Here is a 23,364-nt window from a genome sequence, read left to right as displayed (position 1 = left end):
TTTGTGGAAAAGCTTGGCGATATCTAGGGCTGCAGAACTATCCGAAGAGAGGATCAGAACCCTGGAAGGGCAGCCAGCATTAACTGTCCATGCAATACATAAAAAAGAGAAATCAAAACCAGATACAACATCAGTAAATTACAACAGTATAGATACATGCAAATACTGTGGGAGAAAACATTTCAGACAAAGAAAAGTGTCTGGCTTATGAGGGAAAAATACTGTATCTGTGATAAATGTAATCATTTTGCAGCCAAGTATTTGTCCAGAGAGAAGAAAAATAAATCCAAGGCGCATACAAAGTAACTGAAGAGAAGAACAGTGAGTATAAGGGCAGTATGTAGGTGACTGAACAGTTGGTAAGCACAGTGCAAGAATATCCTCGGAAGCATCAAAAACAGTTGTATGCAGTAGGAAGAAAGTGATACGATTTCAATTAAACCGTGACACAAATTGTAGCATTATCCGAATCAGTCTGGTGAACCAGACGTATGGTTGAAAGAGACTAACCAGCTGTTAATGTACAACCATATATCCTTAAGTCTGTGGGGAAATACAAAATTAAATTAAGAAAACCAATCAGCACAGAGCTATGGCTCATGTGACATCCTCAGGGCTATACAGGTACAATTGGATGTGGCCCACAATGGTAAAGAGGTTAAGAACCACTGAGATGGCAGTACCTCTTCTGGGCAGCAAGACTGCCCAGGCAATGAACCTGATAAAAGTATAGTTCCAGAACATAATGAAAGTAGATAGTGGGGTGACTGAAGAGACCTGGGATGGTATCACCTGTGACTAGGAGGTGAAGCAGAGAGAGTACAGAAATGGATTTCAGGAAGATGGACAGCTAGATGGTGTTTATAAAATAGAGATTGACACCGTGTGAAGCCAGTTAAACTGCCAAAAAGAAAAAGTACCCATTGCATTACGGCAGCCAGTGCAAAACCCTACAGAATCATGGAATGATACAGCCTGTAGAGAAGAGCCCAGATTGGATAAGCAGTCTTGTGGTGATAGGAAAGCCATCAGGAAAAATGAGACTATGCACAGACGTACTATTAAGGTACACTTAGAGCGGGGGGGCAGCTCTGCGCGTGCGTGAGCGGTACGAGTACTGCTGTAAAAATCTCCGCGCGAACGTGCAGGGATGCACCAACACCTAGAATGGAGCACCCACAGGGACACTCATCTCAAAGAACATCAGTTACTGCACAGGGTGAGTGACCTCCTCTTCTTCTTCGAGCGCTGTCCCCGTGGGTGCTCCACTCTAGGTTACTTAAAAGCAGTGTATCTCAAGGAGGTAGCGACTTCAGATTGGGTAGAAATGCAGTAGATAAAACAGCTCTGCCTAATCGTGTATCCGAGAGGGGGCCCTGAGTAAGGGCATAGTGCTTAACAAAAGTGTGTTCAGAAGACCAAGTGGCTGATTTACAGATGTCAGTCAGGGGAACTTTGCGTAGAAAACCCAGGAGGTAGCCATCAATCTAGTGGGAGTGGGTTCTGATGTCTGCTGGAGGCGTAACTTTCTGTATCTGATAACAGAATCAGATACAGTCAGAAATCCATTTTGAAAGTCTCTGGGTAGAAATAGGTGTCCCTCTGGATCTCTCCACAATGGAGACAAAGAGTCTAGAAGAATTTCTAAAGGGCTTGGTTCTATCCAAATAGAAGGGCAAAGCCCTGCGTATGTCTAGAGTATGCATTATGGATTCCAACGAGTTTGCTTGTGGTTTAGGAAAGAAGGTCGGCAGGTGTATTGGTTCATTGATGTGGAATGACTAATGGACCTTTGGAAGAAATTTGGGGTGTAATCGAAGGGTAACTTAGTCCTTAAAAAATAGGGTATACGGTGGGTCTGCCATGAGAGCTGCTATTTCTCCTACCCATCTGGCAGAAGTGATTGCCTCTAGGAATGCTGTTTTCATAGAAAGGTGGCTAGGGGTTTGAATGGTTGTTAAGGTAAGCAAGATAACACTAAGCGAAGGTCGCATAGAGGGGTAGGAGGTCTAACGTCTGGGTATAGGGATTGAAGTCCTTTGAGAAAACGTTTAGTGATCGGATGAGCAAACACAGAGGTACCGTCAATTTTATCATGGAAGGCTGTAATAGCAGCTAGGTGGACTTTGATGGAGCTAAAAGAAAGGCCAGATTGTTTGAGGTCCAACAGGTAGTCGAGTATAAGAGGAAGAGGTGCAGAATAGGAGGAAGTGGTTTAGTTGAGCACCAGTGCGAAAATCACTTCCACTTCTGGAGATAGGTCGGTAGCGAGTAGATTGTGTTCTGCCTATGTAGGAGCACTCTTTGGACTTCGTCAGAGCATGCTAGTTCGTTTTGGGAGAACCATGTAGAAACCAAGTTTTGAGGTGAAGCATGGACAGGTTGGGATGGAGAAATCAGCCGCGTTGCTGCGATAGGAGGTTCGGAATGAGAGGCAACGAGACTGGTGGTCGAGTTGACATCCTGGTGAGGAATGGAACCACGGTTGTCTGGGCCATGTTGGGGCAATCAGGATCACTTTGGCACGATCTGTTCATATTTTTGTGAGAACTCTGTGGAGAATCAGGATTGGGGGAAAAGCATAGAGTAAGTTCCGGTGCCACGGAATCATAAATGCATCTCCCAGGGAGTGTTTGCCCAGTCCTGTTCTGGAGCAAAATTTGGGGCATTTTGTGTTTTTCACAGTTACAAAGAGGTCTATGGTTGGGTAGCCCCAAAAGCAGAATATGTTGGTGATGATCGTTTCGTTTATCTCCCATTCGTGGTCCCAAGGAAAGCGTCTGCTTAATTCGTCCACTGTGGTATTCATAGCCTCAAGAAGGTAGTCGGCTGTTCGCAAGACACCAGTTCCAGAGTTTCATAGCTTCTGTGCAAAGCGAATGAGAGCGAGCTCCTCCCTGCCTGTTTACATAAAACATGCAGGTGATGTTGTCTGTCATTATCCGTACACATTGGTTCCGGATTAACGGGAGGAAGTGACGGCAGGCATTGCTTATAGCTCGAAGTTCCAGGACATTTATGTGCAGGGGAGGTTTCAGATGGACACCATAGCCCCTGAGTTGTGTGATGTAACACGTGAGCACCCCACCCTGTGAGGGATGCATCGGTAGTCATTATGATGGATGGAGCTTCCTGGAGAAAGGGGACTCCAGAGCAGAGGTTGGGTGGAACTGTCCACTATAGGAGACAGTCTTTGACTCAGAAAGGTATGGATAGGAGTTTGTTTAGGGCATGCACATTGGGTCTGTGAACCGTGGCCAACCAAGCTTGGAAGCACCTCATGTAGAGTCTTGCATTTTGGACCACAAAAGTGCACAAGGCCATGTGACCTACTAGTTGTAAACAGTCTCGAGCGGTACCTTGAGGACTGTTGTGAAGTTTTCTTGCCAGCTGCTTTATGGTGTTGAAGCGATTGGATGGGAGAGATGCTATTCCCATCTGGGAATCGAGGTGTGCTCCGATGAACTCCAGGTGCTGGATGGGAATTAATGTGGATTTGTCATTGTTTATTTGTAGTCCAAGGGATAGGAAACAATCGACGGTGAGTTGCGTGAATCGAAGCGCTTCGTCGAGTGTTGAGGCTTTGAGGAGGCAAGTCGTCTAGTAAGGAAATATTATGACTCCTTGCTTCCTGAGGTGGGCAGTAACTACGGCCAGGAGCTTGGAAAAAATATGGGGGGCCGTGGATAGGTGAAGGGTAGTCCCCCTGTATTGAAAAGTGTCGAGCCGAGGGTGAAACAAAGGAAGCGCCTGTGGGCTGGATGTATTGTCACATGAAAATAAGGCATCTGTAAGTCGAGGGCTGAAAACCAACGCCCTGCTCCAGCGCTGGGATTATGGTGGCAAGGGTCACCATTTTGAACTTTTGGTTTCTTGATAAAGTTGTTGAGCCGCCTGAGGTCGAGGATCGGTCGCCATCCCCTGGTTTTCTTTTCTGTTAAGAAGTAATGGGGTAAAACCCCTTCCCTCTGTGTCGTTCAGGCACAAGCTCCACTGCTCCCAATAGAAGGAGATGTTGTACTTCTTGCAGGAGCAGTTGCTCATGAGAGGGGTCCCTGAAGAGGTATGGGGAGGGTGGGTGGGCAGGAGGCAAGGATACAAAGGGGATCCAATAGCCAAGTGTGACGACCTCTAAAACCCACTTGTCGGTGGTAATGTTCGGCCATTGGTGGAAGAATGGTCATAGGCGGTGTCCAAAAGTAGGGACAGGGGGTGTAAGCGCTGAAGTGGGAACATTGTTTTCTAAACCCTCGACCAAGGCTTCAAATCTGCTTTTTAGTTGGAGGGGATTGAGACACTGATGCGGAATTGGGGCAGCGACGCTGGTATCTGGGTCTCTGGCGTTGTTGCTGTTGTTGGTCGTGTGATCTCTGGAAGTGCTGCGTATATGTGGTGGCAGTGTGGCCGGTGGTAGGGTTGGTATCTATATTGTCGCCTGCTGGTCATAGGGTTGTATTCCTAAGGACCGGAGAGTGCCCTGAATCCTTCATAGAGTGAAGGACGTCGTTCGTTGTAGAAGCAAAGAGTTTGTTGCCGTTGAATGGAAGGTCTTCAATAGTAGTCTGGACTTCTTGAGGAAATGAAGAGAGCCACGACCCTCGGCGCCATGACTACTGCTGTAGCGGTGCATCTTGCTGCAGTATTGGCCGCATCGAGGGCCGCTTGAAGAGCGATACGTGATATGATTTGTCCCTCAGAGACTAAAGCAGTGAATTGTTGTTTCTTTGCTTCTGGAATGTCCTCAATAAAGTCCATGAATTTGTTGTAATTTTTGTGATCATATTTTGCCAGAACGGCTGTATAATTAGCAATTCGAAATTGTAGGGTGGAAGATGCATATACTTTACATCCAAGCAGATCTAATGCTTACTGTCTTTATCGGAGGGGGTGGAGCGGGGATACTTGGTGCTTGGGGTGGAGTGGTGCTTGTTCTTTTGGTTGACTGCATGAACTACCAGTGAATTAGGTGCTGGATGAGTGAAAAGAAATTCAGAGCCCTTGTAAGGGATGAAGTTCTTGCGGTCCACTCGGTTTACAGGTAGGTAAGCTTGCAGCAAGAGTCTGCCCAGATGGCTTTGGCATGTTCCAGAAGGGCTGGATTGATCGGGCAGTGCAATCCTGGAAGAAGAAGAAGAAGGCTTGCAGGATGTCCGTTAACTCATGCTGCTGTTCAGGAACCTCCTCCAGAGTAATTCTTAATTCACTGGTACTCTTTTGAAAAGGTCTTGACATTTTTGAAAAGTCATCTGAAGATGACGGGGGAGGAGGAAGCAGGGTTTCGTCAGGCGTAACAACTGGGTCTACTGGGATAGAAACAGGTTCCGTGCCTGATTCTGCACTTGTGATGGTGCTGTCTGGGTGACTGACATTAGTGGGCAGGTTCGTAAGCTTCTGGTGCTGGGCCGGTGTTGGGCCTGGTTGAAGTGGCATAGCGAGTGTGGTCTCGAGGATAGGATGCCCACGGGGCCCCAATATTGGCACCTGTGGTGGGAAGGGCATAGGTGGTGCCATCCACGGGTTTACACACCACGGGGCAGGATCCTGAGAGTCGGACGAGATGATGTGTCTATGACCTCTATTAATTGGAATCTGAAGATGAGAGATTTCATATGGTGAAAAATCCTCCTGGAGACCAGCTTCCTCCTCACTGGAAGAAGGCTGTTCGGACCCTGGCTGAGCATTTGGCGAGAAGTAGGCATTCAGTAAGGGTGACTGCAGAATGGGTGACACAAGCAGGTCACTTGACTGCATAAATTGGAGTGCTGAAGCTCCTCTGTGTGGTTGAGGGCTGTGCGAGAGGAATCTGCTGCGACGAAAAGTTTCTCTGCACCAGTGTCTTTAAAGTCGTTTGGCCTGCCAGCCAGCTCAGTGGGTGTCGGTGCCGGGAGAGTGGTGACAGCCTACGGGGGGTCAGGCACGTCCGCATGTGTCGGCACCGCTTCCACCACGGTGCTGAGAGGTGCCGTCCTGAAAGGCAGGCCACTGGAAGCCTGAAGCCTCGGCACCGGAGCTTCGCGCTACTGCCGCAGCCGAAAGGAGCCCGGGGCACCAAAACTGCTCAGCCGAGGGAGCGCTGGGAGGGAGGCGATAGACCTGCTGGGAGAAGCCTTCTCCACGAAGTTCGCTTTGCGGGTGACAGAAGGTGATTTTTTTTTTGAAGTTTTCTTCATCTTGTTAGAGGCAGGGGGGCTGTGGTGTGGGAGCAGAGCCGGATTCAGCCACCTGGGTCTGAAGCTGACCCGAAGGGATTTCTGCAGCAGGAGCAGCTTTAGCCTCAACTCCCTGTCCTTTCATGCCCTAGACTTAAGTTTGCTTGCAGTGGGCACATTTTTGGGGGATGTGGGATTCCCCCAAACATTTTATGCATTTTTGAATGGCCATCAGACAGAGGGATGGCATCCTTACAATTAGAGCAGCGCTTAAAGCCTGGGGAGCCAGGCATGTCAGAAGTGGCTGCGCTGACAGGAACTAAGAGAATTTTTTTTTTTAAGCGAAATTAACACACTACTGATAACATTAATAACTAACACTACATAACTAACTATCTAAAAAGGTAAGAGAAACAAGGGAGAAAAAGTTTTCTCACGAGTCTGCTGAGCTCCGTCTCAGGCCGGGGACAGGAGAGAAGGAACCGAGGGGACCAGTCGCGCATGCGTACTATTAAGGTACACTCAGAGCATGGGGGGCAAGCTCTGCGCATGCGTGACCGGTACGAGTACTGCTGTAAAAATCTCCAAGCAAAGGCGCAGGGACGCACCAACACCTAGAGTGGAGCACCGCCGGGGACAGCTCTCGAAGAAGAACTAAACATTGATCCAGTTGTAGAACCAGGGTTTGACTGAGTGTGTTTCGGAACGATCCCTGCTGAGTCGGTCGTGGATACCCATTCCCCACCTCCACCCCCGCAGACAGGGCAGCGGACATCCTTCCACATAGACTCTTTGTCTCCTAGCGCGCAGCTGAAAATATTTTTCGAGAGACTGAAACAATAAAAAGGAGAGACAAAAACCCCAAGGCATTCCTCTCCCTCTCCCTGCCCATCGCATTCACTACACCTGAAGTGACAAAGGAAACATTCATGGGACTCTAGGAGAGGGATCCTGACCTACTGAGTTTGGTCAGTAAGTCTTCAGAAAGCATATGGTGAGAAACTTTGCTTTGAACCCAATATAGTTTAAGTTAAAGTTTTATCTTTATTTTTCTTTATATCAATTTCTGACTTTTTATGTATCATTATTTGTACTCATTTAAAGTCTATTTGTAGTTAATAAACTGTTTTATCTAATCCAGTGTGTTTAAACTGAAATGCTCTGGGTAACTCAATTTGGAGTGACAAGTTGTGTGCATAATTATTCTCTTAAAGAAATAATGGATTTAATATAATCCATACTGTCCAGGAGAGGGCTGTGCTGTACACAACATACATTTCTGGGGGGGAGAAATCTAAGACTGGGGATGTATTTGGGGAACCCTGCAGTATAATCAAGGCAGGTGAGAGCCAGAGTGTAACCCAAGTGTGGCTGGCAGGCTGACAGTTACACAAAGACACTCAGGGTGTGGTTTGCATACTGGAAGGCTGTTTGGGAGCGGCTCAGGTCGGGAACTACTTCAGCAAGGCATTATAGGGTACCCAAGGTTGCAGGGCAGGGATGACACAGCTGTTCATTAGTCTGGATTGTACCCTGGTATGTCAAAATTATAGAAATTTCCTTCTCTCTCTTAATTTATCAGTAGTCTTTGCAACTTTTGGATGGGAGTAAAAATGAAAATACCCAAAACCCTACTGCCAAACAAAAGTCACCAATCACTTCTCAGCTGATGTCCCAAGCCAGGTGCAGATGCTTTTTTCAGTAGTGTACTGCAAGAGCTGGAAGAGAAAAACAGGAGGCCAAAGGTACCCTCCTTTGTTCATTTTTAAATTAGCAAATAGTTTTACGAGAAGAAGTTAGTTGCCTCTTTAAGAATTCATGATGAGTGAAATTTAAGTATTTCTTAAGTTGACACTGCAAACTTGTTATTAGATTGGCTTTAACGAACTTCCAATTTGTCAAGGGAAAAACAACGACAGTTAGGAAAAGAACTTACAAGTAGTGGTAGATCAAGCTATGGTATTGTTCTACTAACAACAGTAGTATCTTAACATGGGAAGGATTTGGGGCGGTGGGTATCATAGGCACAGGAAATTAACATGAGTCAATGCAGGGTCTGTTCAAAGCAGTGGTCCTCTCAGCATTACCATGAATGCTCAACTGGCTGCCTCCTCCTCCCCTGCCTCCACCCACCACACCTCCTTCTGGTGGGAGGCTGTTATGATCCTTCCATCCTGACCACCACATCTCCCGATTCCCTCTGGCTGTGAGGAGTAGAAGTGGCTAAGGGCTCTGGGACCCCACTTCCTCTGTAGCCAGTAGTACGCTGTCAGTCAGAGAAAGGGAGATCCAGGCCCCTCTGTTCTCCATGATTGCTGATGGGGGATAAATGAGGGAAGGGATCTGTTCATCTTCTCTTGCCCTCCCCTATTTCTCCACAGCCACCATTCCTCCATCTTTGTAAAGGGAAGGAAGGAGTGAAAATCATAGTACTGCCTCACCCACCCAGATCTGAGGAAAGACAAGTAAAGATCCCGGCCATGTCCACCATCTATTCCATGATCGGGGGGGTGGGGGGGGGAAGGGGGATTGAAGATTACTGATTTAGAGAGACCCCAAAAGGAGTTCACTTGGACCCCTATAAACCAGTGACCCGCCACAAAGTTTGAGGAATTGGAAGCCAGAAGGTTTGGTGTAGTTTCCCATGGAGGCAAGCCAGGCATTTGGAACCTGGGCTGAGCTCTCCCACAGCAGAAAGTCCAGTGTATTGGAATTCATTATGGCTTCTCCTTTCTGCACGACACCATAAATATTAAACTATTATGCAAATTATAGTATTGGGTCATTAGCATAAAATATCCAATTTTCAGGGCCTGTACTCTTAAGTCTCAACCAGCCTTGGAACTTCTCTGTTGTATTCCTGTCTTGCCCTTTAAGAAAGGCTCTCTCAATTCTCCCTGTAACAGCTGCTGTCACTGCAGCAGATTACAAGATAAAAAGATGAGAGAAGTAAAGTGTTGTGTTCCACATGGAATTTTCCTAAGTTGAATTTTTCTGAATCAGAACCCCCCCTCTTTACCAGTCAACAGATTTAAGCTGGCTTTCAAAGCTTGATCTGTTGTCATGAGACCCCTCATTACTTGATATTTAAAGCTTGATTAACACTATTTGAAATGAGCACTAAAAACAAGAGCACTATTTCTAGACTGGCTATTGAACTGTACTCTGTGCAAAGGCTGAATGCACCACATATTTGTAATTTGCAGCATTTTCAAGATCCATTCCTGAAAACAAGTGTGCAGTTGGTATCTCAGAGCGCTTCAGCCCATTGGAAGCACAGAGTACTTTGAAAGTCAAAATGCACAATCTTTTGGCAGTGTTTTTATATTATATTTCATAGGATGTTTGTAGCAAGTATCCGACAACATTAACTTATTTAAATGTATTTTCGAATAAGCTGAAGTCATTTTAAATAATAGCTGAAATGCTGTCATTATGCTGTCAAGCTCCATGTAATTCTTTATTAAAAATAAGCAGTAATCTTTTGGCATTCTATATTCAATACCATCATAGCTCACAGGTCTAGGATCACAGTACTACCCAATGTGCTCCTTACCCTGCTTCTCGATGATGGGTCTGCTAGAGGAACAACTCTTTTAGCAGCTTCAGTGGTGCAGCAAGTTAGCCTCACAGCACTTCTGCTAGTAGGCAGGCTGAGAGTTTGATTCCCCTCCTCTGATAAGCCTCATTTTTGTTTCCCTCCACACACCAAACAGTTTGGGTGAGACAGTAAGCCTGTGCTGAGGAAGAGAAATGCCCATTCCTCAAGAGAAGAGAAAAACTGTGGAAGGCAGGGCAGTATCTCTTACCTTCTTTTGCGATGCAGATGCGTGCAGGGCATGGCGAGGCAGATTGAGGGAGTAGTTCCCCAAACCTAGGCGAAAGTTTGAACGTTACAGAAAGGAGTGTGAAGAACGGGGAAACTTCAGATTTATTTTTATGAAGAATAGGTGTCTCAGTTTTCCCCCTTGCATTGTATTGTAACCCACTAGGGTGCAGGGTTTAGCCTTGTCCTCTTCTGATGGGGAGATGTGAAAGCTATGAAATTTTGGAAGCATGAAAACTTGAAACTATTATACAGAGATGTGTTAGATTCTGTGAGCACATGGACTACTGCTTTATTACTGTAGCTAGTCCTGTAACCCATAAGGGGGAGGGACAATACTTGATTTAGTCCTAAGTGGTGCACAGGATCTTGTCCAAGTGGTGAAGATAGCTGAACCGCTTGGTAACAGTGACCATACTGTAACTACATTTAACATCCTTGTAGGGGGGGAAATACCAAAGAAACCCGCCACATTTAACCTCATTTAACTTCAAAAAGGGGAATACAAAAATGAGAAAGCTAGTTAAACAGATATTAAAAGGAACAGTCACAAGAGTGAAATTGTGCATGCAAGCAGCATGAAAACTTTTAAAGAACACCATAAGACAGGCTCAAAAGAAATGTATACACAAATAAAAAATAAAAGCACCACCAGTGAGAGGACAAGAAATGTCATCATGGCTAAACAACTGAGTAAAAGAGGTGGTTTGAAGCAAAAAGGCATCCTTTAAAAACTGGAAGTCAAATCCTTCTGAGGAAAACAGAAAGGAACATAAACTCTGACAAATCAAGTGTAAAAGTATAATTAGGCTAAAAAAGAATTAGAAGAGCAACTAGCAAAAGACAAAAACTAACAGCAAAATAATTTTAAAATACATAGGAAGCAGGAAGCCCGCCAAACAAAAGTGGGGCCATAGGATGATGGAGGTACTAAAGGAGCACTAAAAGAAGAGAAAGCCATTGACGAAAAGCTAAATGAATTCTTTGCATTGATCTTCTCGGCTGAGACTGTGAGGGAGATTCCATACCTGAGCCATTCTTTTTAGGTGACAAATCTGAGGAACTATCCCAGATTGAGGTGTCATTAGAGAAGATTTTGGAACAAATGAATAAATTAAACAGTAATAAGTTACCTGGACCAGATGGTATTCACCCAAGAGTTCTGAAGGAACTTAAATATGAAACTGCAGAGCTACTAACTGTGGTATGTAACTTAGTACTTAAATCAGTCACTGTATCAGGTGACTGGTGGATAGTTAATGTAATGCTGATTTTTAAAAAGGCTTCTGAGGTCCTGGCAATTATAGGCCTATAAGCCTAACTTCAGTACCAGGCAAATTGGTTGAAATAATAGTAAAAAATAGAATTATCAGACACATAGATGAACACAATATGTTGGGGAAGAGTCAAGCTGGCTTTTGTAAAGGGAAATCCTGCCTCATTAATCTATTAGAATTCTCTGAGGGGATGAACAAGCATGTGGACAAGGATGATTCAGTTCAAACAGCGTATTTGGACTTTCAGAAAGCTTTTGACAAGGTTCCTCATCAAGGGCTCTTCAGCAAAGTACACAGTCATGGAATAAGAAGGAAAATCCTCTCATGGATCATTAACTGGTTAAAAGATAGGAAACAAAGGACAGGAATAAATGGTCAGTGTTCACAATGGAAAGATGTAAATAGTGGAGTCCCCCAAAGATCTGTGCTGGGACAAGTTATGTTCAACATATTGATAAATGGTCTGGAAAAAGGAGTAAACAGTGAAGTGGCAAAGTTTGCAGACAATACTAAATTACTCAAGAGAGCTAACACCAGAGCGGACTGTGAAGAATTACAATGGGATCTCACAAAACTGGGTGACTGGGCAACAAAATGGCAGATGAAATTCAATGTTGATAAATGCAAAGTAATGCACATTGGAAAAAATAATCCCCACTATGCATACAACTTCATGGAGTTTACATTATTTATTACCACGCAAGAAGGAGATCTTGGAGTCACCATGGCTAGTTCCCTAAAAATATCCACTCAACGTGCACCTGCAGTCAAAAGAGCTAACAAAATATTAAGAACTATTAGAAAAAGGATAGAGCATAAAACAGAAAATAGCATAATGCCATTATATAAATCCATGGTTTCTCACCCCTTGTATACGGCATGCAATTCTGGTCACCTCATCTCAAAAAAGATATATTAGAATTGGAAAAAGTACAGAGAAAGGCAACAAAAATAATTAGGGATATGAAACAGCTTACATATGAGGAGAGATTACAAAGACTGAGACTGTTCAATTTAGAAAAGAGACAACTAAGGGGATATATGATAGAAGGCTAGAAAATCATGGAAGGTATGGATAAAGTGAATACAGAACTGTTTTTTGCTCCTTCACATAATACAAGAACCAGGGGTCACCCAATGAAATTAATAGGCAACAGGTTTAAAACAAACATAATGAAGTACTTCTTCATACAAAGCACAGTCAACCGTGGAACTCGCTGCCAGCGGATGCTGTGAAATCCAAAAGTATAACTGAGTTAAAAAAAGACTTAAGTAAGTTCATGGAGGATAGGTCCACCAATGGCTGTTAGCCAAGATGGTAAGGAACACAACCCCTTGCTCTGGGTGTCCCTAACCTCTGACTACCAGAAGCTGTGAGTAGACAACAGGGGATGGATCACTTGAAAAGTGCCCTGTTCTATTCATTTCCTCTGAAGCATGCTGGAAGGGTTTGATGGACTGTCAGAACCTACCAGGGTCTCCATGTGAAAGATGAGTGACACCTAGTAAGCTTAGCATGCATGTACACTGTTTATTATTTTATTATGTTTTCTTTGTAGTGATTCTGTCGTAAATAAATACACTGTGTTTTATGAATGTTGGCTGGTCACTGGCATACCCTGTCATAGTCCCTGGGAAATTACAGAACAGCAGGCACTGGACTAAAGTCAGACCTACTGGGATAAGCACAGTGAACTTCAAGGGGCCTGCAACTCTAAATCTCTGGTCTGAAGGGAGAGAAAGATAGGCTCCTGCCCACAGAGAGGTGATGGCTAGAGGCCTGAGACCTAAAGAGGTGCCCTGGAGGAGACCACGGAGGGAGCAGAGGAATTGAACCTGGTTCTTTCACATCCCAGGAAATTTTCTATTCCCATACTGATGTCTCTTTCACAGCTATGCTTGGTATAACAGCTTTGATTAAACATTTTACACAATTGTAAGCTTCCTGAAGGGAATGGAATTGTCAGGTGTTTCAGTCATATTCCAGATGGCAAGAAATTAATAACTACTAGACTAAAAGCTATAAGGTAACCACCAGCAGCTGGATTTAGACTCTGGTCATGTCTATCAGATCAGACCCTGAAGACATGATAAGTGGAGAAACGCTTATCTGCCCCCTGGTTTGTGGGCCACACTGGGGCACAGGTGGGAGATAGGCACACAGAGTGAGGCAGCAGGCAGAAACTTAGGTGTCTAGGGAAATTTTACAGCAAAAATTTATAAACCAAGTGACAGTAGGCACCTACAGCATTAGATGGCAGCCAAGCAGGAGGCTTGTGCATCGCAGTGGTTCCTAAAACTGGACCTTCGGCACCTAAATTTGGGTTTTGGTGCCTAAGTACCTTTGTGGTTCTGGGCCAGAAAGCTGCACGAGGACATGGGTCATACGGTAGCTACAATCTCAGAGACAGCAGAGATGACCCCAAAGACAACTGCAACGTAGAGACAGACCATTGGCACACCAGGACATATGGAGCCTCAGCCATCAGTTGGCCTGCCATGGGAGAGTCAGAAGAAGTGAGGTCTTTGAGCAATGCAGAGGATCAACAGGCCTCCATCCAGCAAAATGAAGGCCACAAAAAGGTGGAAGCAAATCCCACACCAATAACGATGATACAAAGAGGGAAATTGGTTTGAAGACCCGAACACTTGATGGACTATGAGGCCTAACAGGCTGCAATGGGCTGGCAATAAAGGCCATGCCCCTACAATGAGCTACCTGCTAATAACCTCTGGCCCCTACAAGTCAGCAGACAATTGCACAAAAGACACAATAACAACATTTGTCAGAAGGAAATATGTTATAACTTGCATGGAACATGGAACGAGCAGCCTAGATTGCAGGAGGGAAGAGTTTGGAGAAGACGTGCAAATGGATAAAATGCGAGCTGAGATGCTGCAACTCTGTACATAGTTCTCTTAATAAAAAGCCTGTTAGTTTCACAAGTTTGGAGTCCTTTCATGTTATTACTAAGCATACAGTACATGAAATATGAACCAATATTTATATAAATTAAATGTACACTAGATGATTAATATAAGAATGAAAGGATCTGAATATATATAAAGAAAGTAAATTTCCATGCAACCTTCATGGAACAAAGTCATAAATCAGCAGACATAAGGAAATCACTGAATATCAGAACATAACTCTGCTGTGAATATTAGTGGCCATAGCAGAATGCAAGCTATCTGAAGAACATGATTTTGTTGAATAATTATTTTAATGATCTTCTGCTAAAATGAAGTAAACCTTAGAATGTTCCCAAAAGTATCTTTTCTAAACCTGAAAACAGTAAAGTGAATGTAAAGCTATTTTAATTTTCTATTCCTGTATTGATGTCTCTTTTACAGCTATGCTTGGTATAACAACTTTTGATTAAACATTTTATGTAATTGTAAGTTTCCTGGAGGGAATGGAATTGTCAGGTGTTTCAGTCATATTCCAGATGGCAAGAAATTTGTTCAATCACACACTACTGTACCCACTGGCCTGCATGCTACTGAGGTACTATGGAATTCATCTGTAATTCCAGGAACCTTATAGTAGCACTTTCAAGAAGTTTAAAAATACACATTTCTACTTTTAATATAAAGCAGTTTAGATATTTTTAAACAGTTCCCGGGCATTTTTTGCATTGCTTCAAAGCTGTGACTGCATGCATTAACGTCTATAGGCACTATACTAATGCATTTATTCAGCTGGCAAAATGATAATCTTTCAGTATGAACCAGAAAGGAAAAAAGAGATAAAAGTGAAGCTTGCAGAAAGATGATTCACGGGGAAAGCATAGAGAGGAGGCAGTCTGTTCTCCTCCTTTCCCTATCAAGATTTAGAGTGTTTGGAAGCTATCCCCCTAGACACCATCTTACTACTAAATAATTTATCACCTTATACTGTGCTCTTGTCTTCAAACTGTAATGTTCTGAAAACACTGAAGTGAGTGCTATTTGGTTTGCTGCAAAGTTCTTCCACTGATACTACTTTCCTTTCCAGCCTACAAGAGACCAAAAATACATTTTTCAAAAGAGTCTAAGTCCTACTTTTAAAAGTGACCTTTGCATGTAGGAGCCTAAATCCCATTGACTTGCGATGAGACTTAGGCCCCTAAATCACATAGGTGCTTTTGAAAATTTTATCCCAGCACTTCAGTGGAATGCAATTTTTCCTTCAACTGGAATTTGAGGTCTGCTTTTCCATGTGGTTTCAAGATAGAGGGTAAGATCCATCTAGCTACAATGACTACGGAAACTGTGTCCTTGCTTAAGTTCCAAAAATTGGATAAACATTAAAACTGAGACCTGTTTTGTTCTGTGGCACTTCGCTTTTAGTGCACAGTTTACACTGAAGGGCAGAGTACTTCTTGGAGGAGGAAGTGATCTAGCATAACTGTTTCCAAAGGAGCAACGAACGTTGTCATCAGGGGCAAAATGTTCTTGTGATGGAGGCTCAGGTCTTGATCTGACTCCTTTTCAAGTCAGTGGAAACACTCCCATGGACTCGAATGGTGCAGGTATAAGTGGTGAATAAGCAGTACACTTCAGCCCCCTTCTCGGATTGGCAAACACCCATCCATTAATGACTTGGGGAAAATATATAGCTAAAAATGGATTGTGAAGAGGCAGGAAACAACTGAGATCTGCTGGAAGGATAAGGAAGAGACAGAACACCAAAACTACTACTTTGTGGCAAGCTTCCACCTTTAAGACTTGACATCAGAGATGATAAACTGTATATAGTGGCAAGTTCACAGAATGATTATTTTGAATTTAAGTGACAACAGACACCCTCCAACACCACCTCTAGTTCTTCTTGCAGAATTCTGTTTATCACAAGGGAAAAAAACCACAGCCCTCATGTTCCACTGCAAGGAAACCATCGGAGGTGTAAGCATCTAGTCAGTTGTGTCTTTGTAACAAGTAAATTGCCTGGTATTCAGCTGATTTAAATCTGTGAATTTCCTTTAACATTAGCTATTTAGATTTTTTTGTAGAACGAAACACTGCGACAAAATAGCATCTGAAATTACTGTTTCCTTCGTAAATAAAAGGGCAGATATGTATTTGAATGGTCACCCCTATGGGCATGCTGCAAGGTTCTGTGCTTAGTGTTAGCTCAGAGCGTTAGCCTGTGCTGAGGGGGTTAGTTTTGCCATTGAATTCAATGGGAGCAAGTTGAGTCATGGATCTCACATACAAGGCTGAAACTAGAGGTGCCTGAACTAATCATTACAGAGTATATTTACTACAAATGCCTACTAAGTCAATGGAAAGAAATGTTTGCGAGTTGATTGCACACTATGGAGTTAGGGACATAAAAACACCTAGACTAATGGATGGATAGGATAATACTGTGTGTAGATAGATATGCTATAAGGATGTCATTTAGCTGACATGTACTTCATAGGAGATATGTACCTCATGCTAACCCATTAATATTCACTTGATTATAGTATATGTTTGATTCACAGAGGGAGTATTACTTATGACACTTCAAATATTTCTCCATATTTTTAAAAGGTATTTGTGACAGGCTTTTTAAACGTGACACCTTTTCAAATCAGTTCAGAAAAAATGAACTTTCCTGAATTGAATTGAGCTTATCACTATGCTGTTGAAAAAAAAAAAATAGCACAAAGTCTTACTGGCAATAGCAACCTGCAGACAGTATATAACAGCCATCTGATTATGGAACAGAAACCTTTTATTTAAAGTTTTAAAATATAATTCTTGTTTAATTTTCAATACCCACAGAAGACGCTGGGTAGGTTCTGTGTTCTCAGCCTGCCAGAGTCCTTTCTGTTTAACTTTAAAACACGTTCCCACTTCTGAAGCAGTGAAGGTAACTATTACCTTCAGTGAGGTGAAATGGAAAGTCAGGGGCAGGTTAACCACATGAAGGCTTCTGTAGATAAGAATGTTTGGCATGAAGGATTCTTTAAAAACTAGGTACTATGTGGGCTCAAGACTGACTGACTCACTTCGTAGTCAATTTAAGCAATCAGAAAATTTGGGGAGGGGAGGGGGGGAATTATACAGCCAAACCATTGCTTCCAGCTCTTTCATTTTTAAAGCAGCCTGATGTTTGACATTGCTTATTGCTATTAGCTGCTTCAAACCACCTGAAAGAAATAGCTTGCTGTAAATTTGCCTTTTTTATTTTGAAGCAGTTATGGGTCACATTGTGGCTGGCTTCTGGCAGGTATACAGGGCTGGGAGAGGTTGCAGCTACTGATCTTTATCCTCTTTTGTGCATCCAAATAGGAAGAACTGCAGTTCCCATGCTCCCTGGAGTGAACATAAGAACGGCCATACTCAGTCAGAGCAAAGGTCCATCTAGCCCAGTATCCTGTCTTCCGATAGTGGCCAGTGCCAGGTGCCCCAGAGGGAATGAATGCAACAGGTAATTATCAAGTGATCCATCCCCTGTTGCTCATTCCCAGCTTCTGGCAAACAGAGGTTAGGGACACCACCCCTGCCCATCCTGGCTAATAGCCCTTGATAGACCTATCCTCCATGAATTTATCTAGTTCTTTTTTGAACCCTGTTATAGTCTTGGCCTTCACAACATCTTCTGGCAAAGAGTTCCACAGGCTGACTGTGCGTTGTGTGAAGAAATACTTCCTTTTGTTTGTTTTAAGCCTGCTTCTAACTAATTTCATTTGGTGACCCCTAGTTCTTGTGTTATGAGAAGGAATAAATAACCCTTCCTTATTTACTTTCTCCACACCAATCATGATTTTATAGACCTCTATCATATCTCTCCCCCTCCCCCAGTCGTCTCTTCTCCAAGCTGAAAAGTCCCAGTCTTATTAATCTCTCCTCATACGGAAGCAATTCCATATCCCTAATAATTTTTGTTGCCCTTTTCTGAACCTTTTCCAGTATATCTTTTTTGAGATGCGACGACCACATCTGCATGCAGTATTCAAGATGTGGGCATACCATGGATTTATATAGAGGCAATATGATCTTTTCTGTCTTCTTATCTATCCCTTTCCTAATGATTCCCAACATTCTGGTTGCTGTTTTGACTGTTGCTGCACATTGAGTTGATGTTTTCAGAGAACTATCCACAATGACTCCAAGATCTTTCTTGAGTGGTAACATCTAATTTAGATCCCATCATTTCATATATATATAGTTGGGATTATGTTTTCCAATGTGCATTACTTTGAATTTATCAACATGGAATTTCATCTGCCATTTTGTTGCCCAGTCACCTAGTTTTGAGAGATCCTTTTGTAGCTCTTTGCAGTCTGCCTGGGACGTAACTATCTGGAGGAGTTTTGTGTCACCTGCAAATTTTGTTTCCTCACTGTTTACCGCTTTTTCCAGATCATTTATGAATATGTTGAATAGGACTGGTCCCAGTACAGACCCCTGTGGGGACACCACTATTTACCTCTCTCCATTCTGAAAACTGACCATTTATTCCTACCCTTTGTTTCCTATCTTTTAACCAGTTACCAATCCATAAGAGGACCTTCCCAGTTATCCCATGACAGCTTACTTTGCTTAACAGCCTTTGGTGAGGGACCTTGTCAAAGGCTTTCTGAAAATCTAAATACACAATATCCACTGGATCCCCCTTGTCCACATTCTTGTTGACCCCCTCGAAGAATTCTAGTAGATTCGTGATGCATGATTTCCCTTTACAAAAACCATGTTGACTCTTCCCCAACAAATTATGTTCGTCTAGGTGTCTGACAATTTTGTTCTTCACTACAGTATCGGGCAAACTGGTTGAAACTAAAGTCAGACTTACCAGGCTGTAATTGCTGGGATCATCTCAGGAGCCCTTTTTAAAAACTGGCGTCACATTAGCAATCCTCCCGTCATTTGGTACAGACGCTGATTTAAATGATAGGTTACAGACTACAGTTAGTAGTTCTGCAATTTCACATGTGAATTCCTTCAGAACTCTTGGGTGAATACCATCTGGTCCTGGTGACTTATTACTCCTTTAGTTTATCAATTTGTTCAGAAACCTCCTCTAATGACACCTCAATCTGGGACAGTTCCTCAGATCTGTCACCTAAAAAGAATGGCTCAGGTTTGGGAATCTCCCTCATATCCTCAGCCATGAAGACCAATGCAAAGAATTCATTTAGTTTCTCCACAATAGCCTTATTGTCCGAGTGCTCCTTTAGCACCTTGATCATCCAGTGGCCCCACTGGTTGTTTAGCAGGCTTCCTGCTTCTGATGTACTTAAAAAAAATTTGCTATTAATTTTTGAGTCTTTGGCTAGCTGTTCTTCAAATTCTTTTTTGGCCTTCCTAATTGTATTTTTACACTTAATTTGCCAGAGTTTACACTCCTTTCTATTTTTCTCACTACGATTTAACTTCCACCTTTTAAAGGATGCTTTTTTGCCTCTCACTGCTTCTTTTACTTTGTTGTTTCGCCACTGTGGCACTTTTTTGGTAGCAGGGACTGCTCCGACTGTGTAAAGAGGCAGAGAGCAGACGGGAGGAGGTGGGACCATGGTCTGACCTCCCACAACTAAAGCTAACCCCCAGATGCTGAGGGAAGTATTCTACACCAGTGTTTCTCTATCTTTTGATACCAGAGACCAGCTTCCTGCCTTCCTAAACTGTGTCAAGGAGATCTCAGGGACCCCGGTATATGAGAAACACTGTTCTAGACCCTTTTAAGGAGTGTAGCAGCAGACACAGTATTGGTACAGAGCTCCAAGAAGCAGTGCAGATGACAGATCAGACATGGGTTTTATTAAAGATGTAAAAGAGGAAAGGGATTGGGAAGACAAGGTGGGTGAGGTAATATCTGTGACATTCTATACCTTGGGGGAACATCCAGGAACCCCCATATTCCTCATGTTTATATAATCATGATCTTACATATAAAGCATGCCTTGTAAGGTATCGGGGAAAGGTTATGATCTGCTGAAAGTCATTTCTCTATTCACTGTGACAAAGTTCCTCCTCTACCTTGGTAGTTCCTGTGCTTATTGGCGGATCTGCTCATCTCAGAGATTCACGGCAGCCCTCAGTTCGGCCACTTTCTTGGCTCAAATCTGCTGTTTTACTCAGATAACCTCATCACTGGCCAGCATGGGGAAAAGGAAGGAGAACAATCCCCACAGTCTCTGCTGATCCACTATGTGGGTCACGGAACAGCCCAGAGACCTTCCTTTCTGGAGGAATCCATAGTCCAGGTCAACTCCTCCTGTGTCTGATCAGGAGTTGGGAGGTTTGGGGGGAACCCGGTCCCACCCTCTACTCCGGTTTCCAGCCCAGGGCCCTGTGGACTGTAGCTGTCTAGAGTGCCTCCTGGAACAGCTGCATGACAGCTACAACTCCCTGAGCTACTTCCTCATGGCTTCCTCCCAACACCTTCTTTATCCTCACCACAGGACCTTTCTCCTGGTGTCTGATAATACTTGTACTTCTCAGTCCTCCAGCAGTACACCTTCTCGCTCTCAGCTCCTAGTGCCTCTTGCCCCCAGCTCCTCGCATGCACACCACCAACTGAAGTGAGGTCCTTTTTAAACTCAGGTGCCCTGATTAGCCAGCTTGTCCTACTTGATTCTAGCAGTTTCTTCTTAATTGGCTCCAGGTGTCCTACTTAGCCTGCCTGCCTGCCTTAACTGGTTCCGGCAAGTTCCTGCTTGTTCTGGAACTGCCCCGTTACCTTATCCAGGGAAAAGGGATCTACTTAATCTGGGACTAATATATCTGCCTTCTAACAATCTCCTGTAGCCATCTGGGCTGACCCTGTCTCAACACATATGTATATCATTAATGCATATGAAATTATGAGAATTGTATTGTATGGTTGTCACTAAAAATGCTGTAATTTGGGGAATCAGCCAGATATTAGATCCCCAGAGGCAACAGCAAGGAAAGTAACTAACACCTGAGCAGGGTGTCAAACAACCCATCAACAGCCATTGTCCAGCAAGGGAGGCCACACCAGGGGAATTGCTCAACCTTCCTGGAGACTCAGCAATGACCCCCAGACATGCCTGGACTTGTGCTCCCCAAGCACATGGACTGAAGATACAAAACCAAACACAGGGGGCCCATGCTCGGCCTATCTCCTTCACCCAGTTATGCTGCAAGCAAGAAGGACCTCTGAAGACTCCAACCGAAGGAACTGGCCCAGATTTCAAGGGTGAAATCTGTATAAGGACTGAAATATCCAGTGGGGCAAGAAAAACTTCTTAATGTTGCCCAGTCTAATAGGGATGAGAGTTTAGACTGCATATATTTTATTTCTGTTGGTAACTAACTTTGACTTTGTGCCTATCACTTAAAATCTATCTTTTGTAGTCAATACATTTGTTTTACTGTTTATCTTTACCAGTGAGTTTGTATGAAGTGTGTGTGGCAAATCTGCTCAGGTTTTGCAAAGGCTGGTGTATATCCACTTTCCACTGATGAAGTTGTGAACCAATTAATAAATCTGCATTGTTTGTCTTGAGCAGTGCAAGATGGTATATCCCTGAGGTACAGTGCTGGAGCTGGGGGGATTGGGTTGGTGCCTTTCCCTGTGTGATTCATGAGTGGCTCTGGGAGCATTCATGCAATCTAGCTGGGTGTAGGGCTCCACATGCAGTTGTGCTGAGTGATAACGCCTGGAGGAGTTTGCTGCTGGTCACTAGCAAGGCATTACGAGAGACAGCCCAGGCTGGAGAGAGTTCAGGGGGGCACAGCGGTCCCACAGCCCCAGGCTGCAGCCCAGGGATCCTGTCACAATATATTTTATTGGACCAACTTTCATTGGTGAGAAAGACAAGCTTTCAAGTGTTCACAGAGCTCTTCTTCAGGTCTGGGAATCTAGGTGTTAGTATGGCACTAAAGCATACAACTCCATCCCTGACTTAAGATGACATGAATGGGAAAACATCTAAGAGAGAAAAAAAAACAATGCATTATTGAGGAAGAAGTCCGAGCATCTGATTCAGTGCTGTGTGGTTCCAGGTTTACAACAGGGTAACTCTTGATTTCAATGGAGTAAATTAGTAGTGCATCAGGTCCCAACAATTGACTCATCTTTTCTCAACCCGGCAAGAATAGCAGAGTCCTTTTACTTTTGTATTATTTCAACAGGTGTTCTCATTCCTTAATTCAAGTGTACATAATAAACCAGATACACAGGGAAGTATGCTGCCTTAACAGTATCCAAGACATTATTAAGAGTGAGTTTGCCTTCAAATTTTGTTTGTATTGACTTTCCCCTAGAGTGCCTGTTAAGTCTGAGTTGCCCTTAATGGTGTGTGAAGAATGATGATTGTGCTGCTAATGGGCACTTGTTGCTATTAGCGTGCTTGATCGTGACTGAGTCCATTTATATTTCAACTTTTGTCCTTAAATGTCCAGCACTCATTCTTGCCTCCTTACGCCCAGTATAGCTTATATGGAGTATTCCTTATTCCATTCCAGTAAGGACCAATCATTAAATGGGCACTATCCAGCTGTTTCCTTGTCTAGGAATAGCCATGTCTGTTCCTCTCCTCCCCTGCCCCACCCCCTCACTATAGCTACTGAGCACCTCCCCAGTTAATGGCAATGTCAGAGCAGGTTCTCAAAATCAGTGACTAAGGCTATCAGGTACTAAGTCCCCACAAAGCAGTTCTGGGGACTTCAACTGCCCTGAAGTGATATTTTCTATTATTTTTCTTACCTATTCCCTGTTTTCCTTTCTATAGAGTAATCACACACACAATCAATCATCCTGCACCCAGGTTGTTAATAGGCAAATACTAACAAAGCCCAATATGGCATCCCATAGACAGGATCAAGGCCTTCCCCTAATAGGCCAGGAACATTCTTTCCAAAAATGTTCCTAACCTCCACATGCCATAAGGCAGAGCAACAGCCACAAAGCTTCTCACAAACTTGGATATGCAATATTTATTACAGTACACTCCAGGGCTCATGGGCCTGTGACTTTCAAAATGTTAATTTAAGCAATTTTATAGCACTCTTAACTAAATGTAATTCCTTCGTGCCCCACAACTTCCCCTTCTCCAGAAAACTGATATTGCCAGTAAGCCAAGTAATAAAAGCATATTATTAAATGGTTTAATTATGTTTTAGGAAAAAAGAACATTTGCATGATTACATAGGAATAGAATATGACACA

The 23,364-nt window shown here is 43.5% G+C and overlaps 1 protein-coding gene across 2 annotated transcripts in view; it reads right to left on the bottom strand.

The window, feature by feature from the left end:
* KCTD8 (potassium channel tetramerization domain containing 8) overlaps positions 1–23,364 on the bottom strand; it is a 158,699-nt gene that overhangs the window by 48,775 nt on the left and 86,560 nt on the right. The window lies entirely within an intron of this gene.

Source organism: Chelonia mydas, chromosome 4 (genome assembly GCF_015237465.2).
Source record: "Chelonia mydas isolate rCheMyd1 chromosome 4, rCheMyd1.pri.v2, whole genome shotgun sequence".
Taxonomy (NCBI): Eukaryota; Metazoa; Chordata; order Testudines; family Cheloniidae; genus Chelonia; species Chelonia mydas.
Note: the sequence above shows the minus strand (reverse complement) of the source record. Positions and strands in the feature narration are given on the sequence as shown.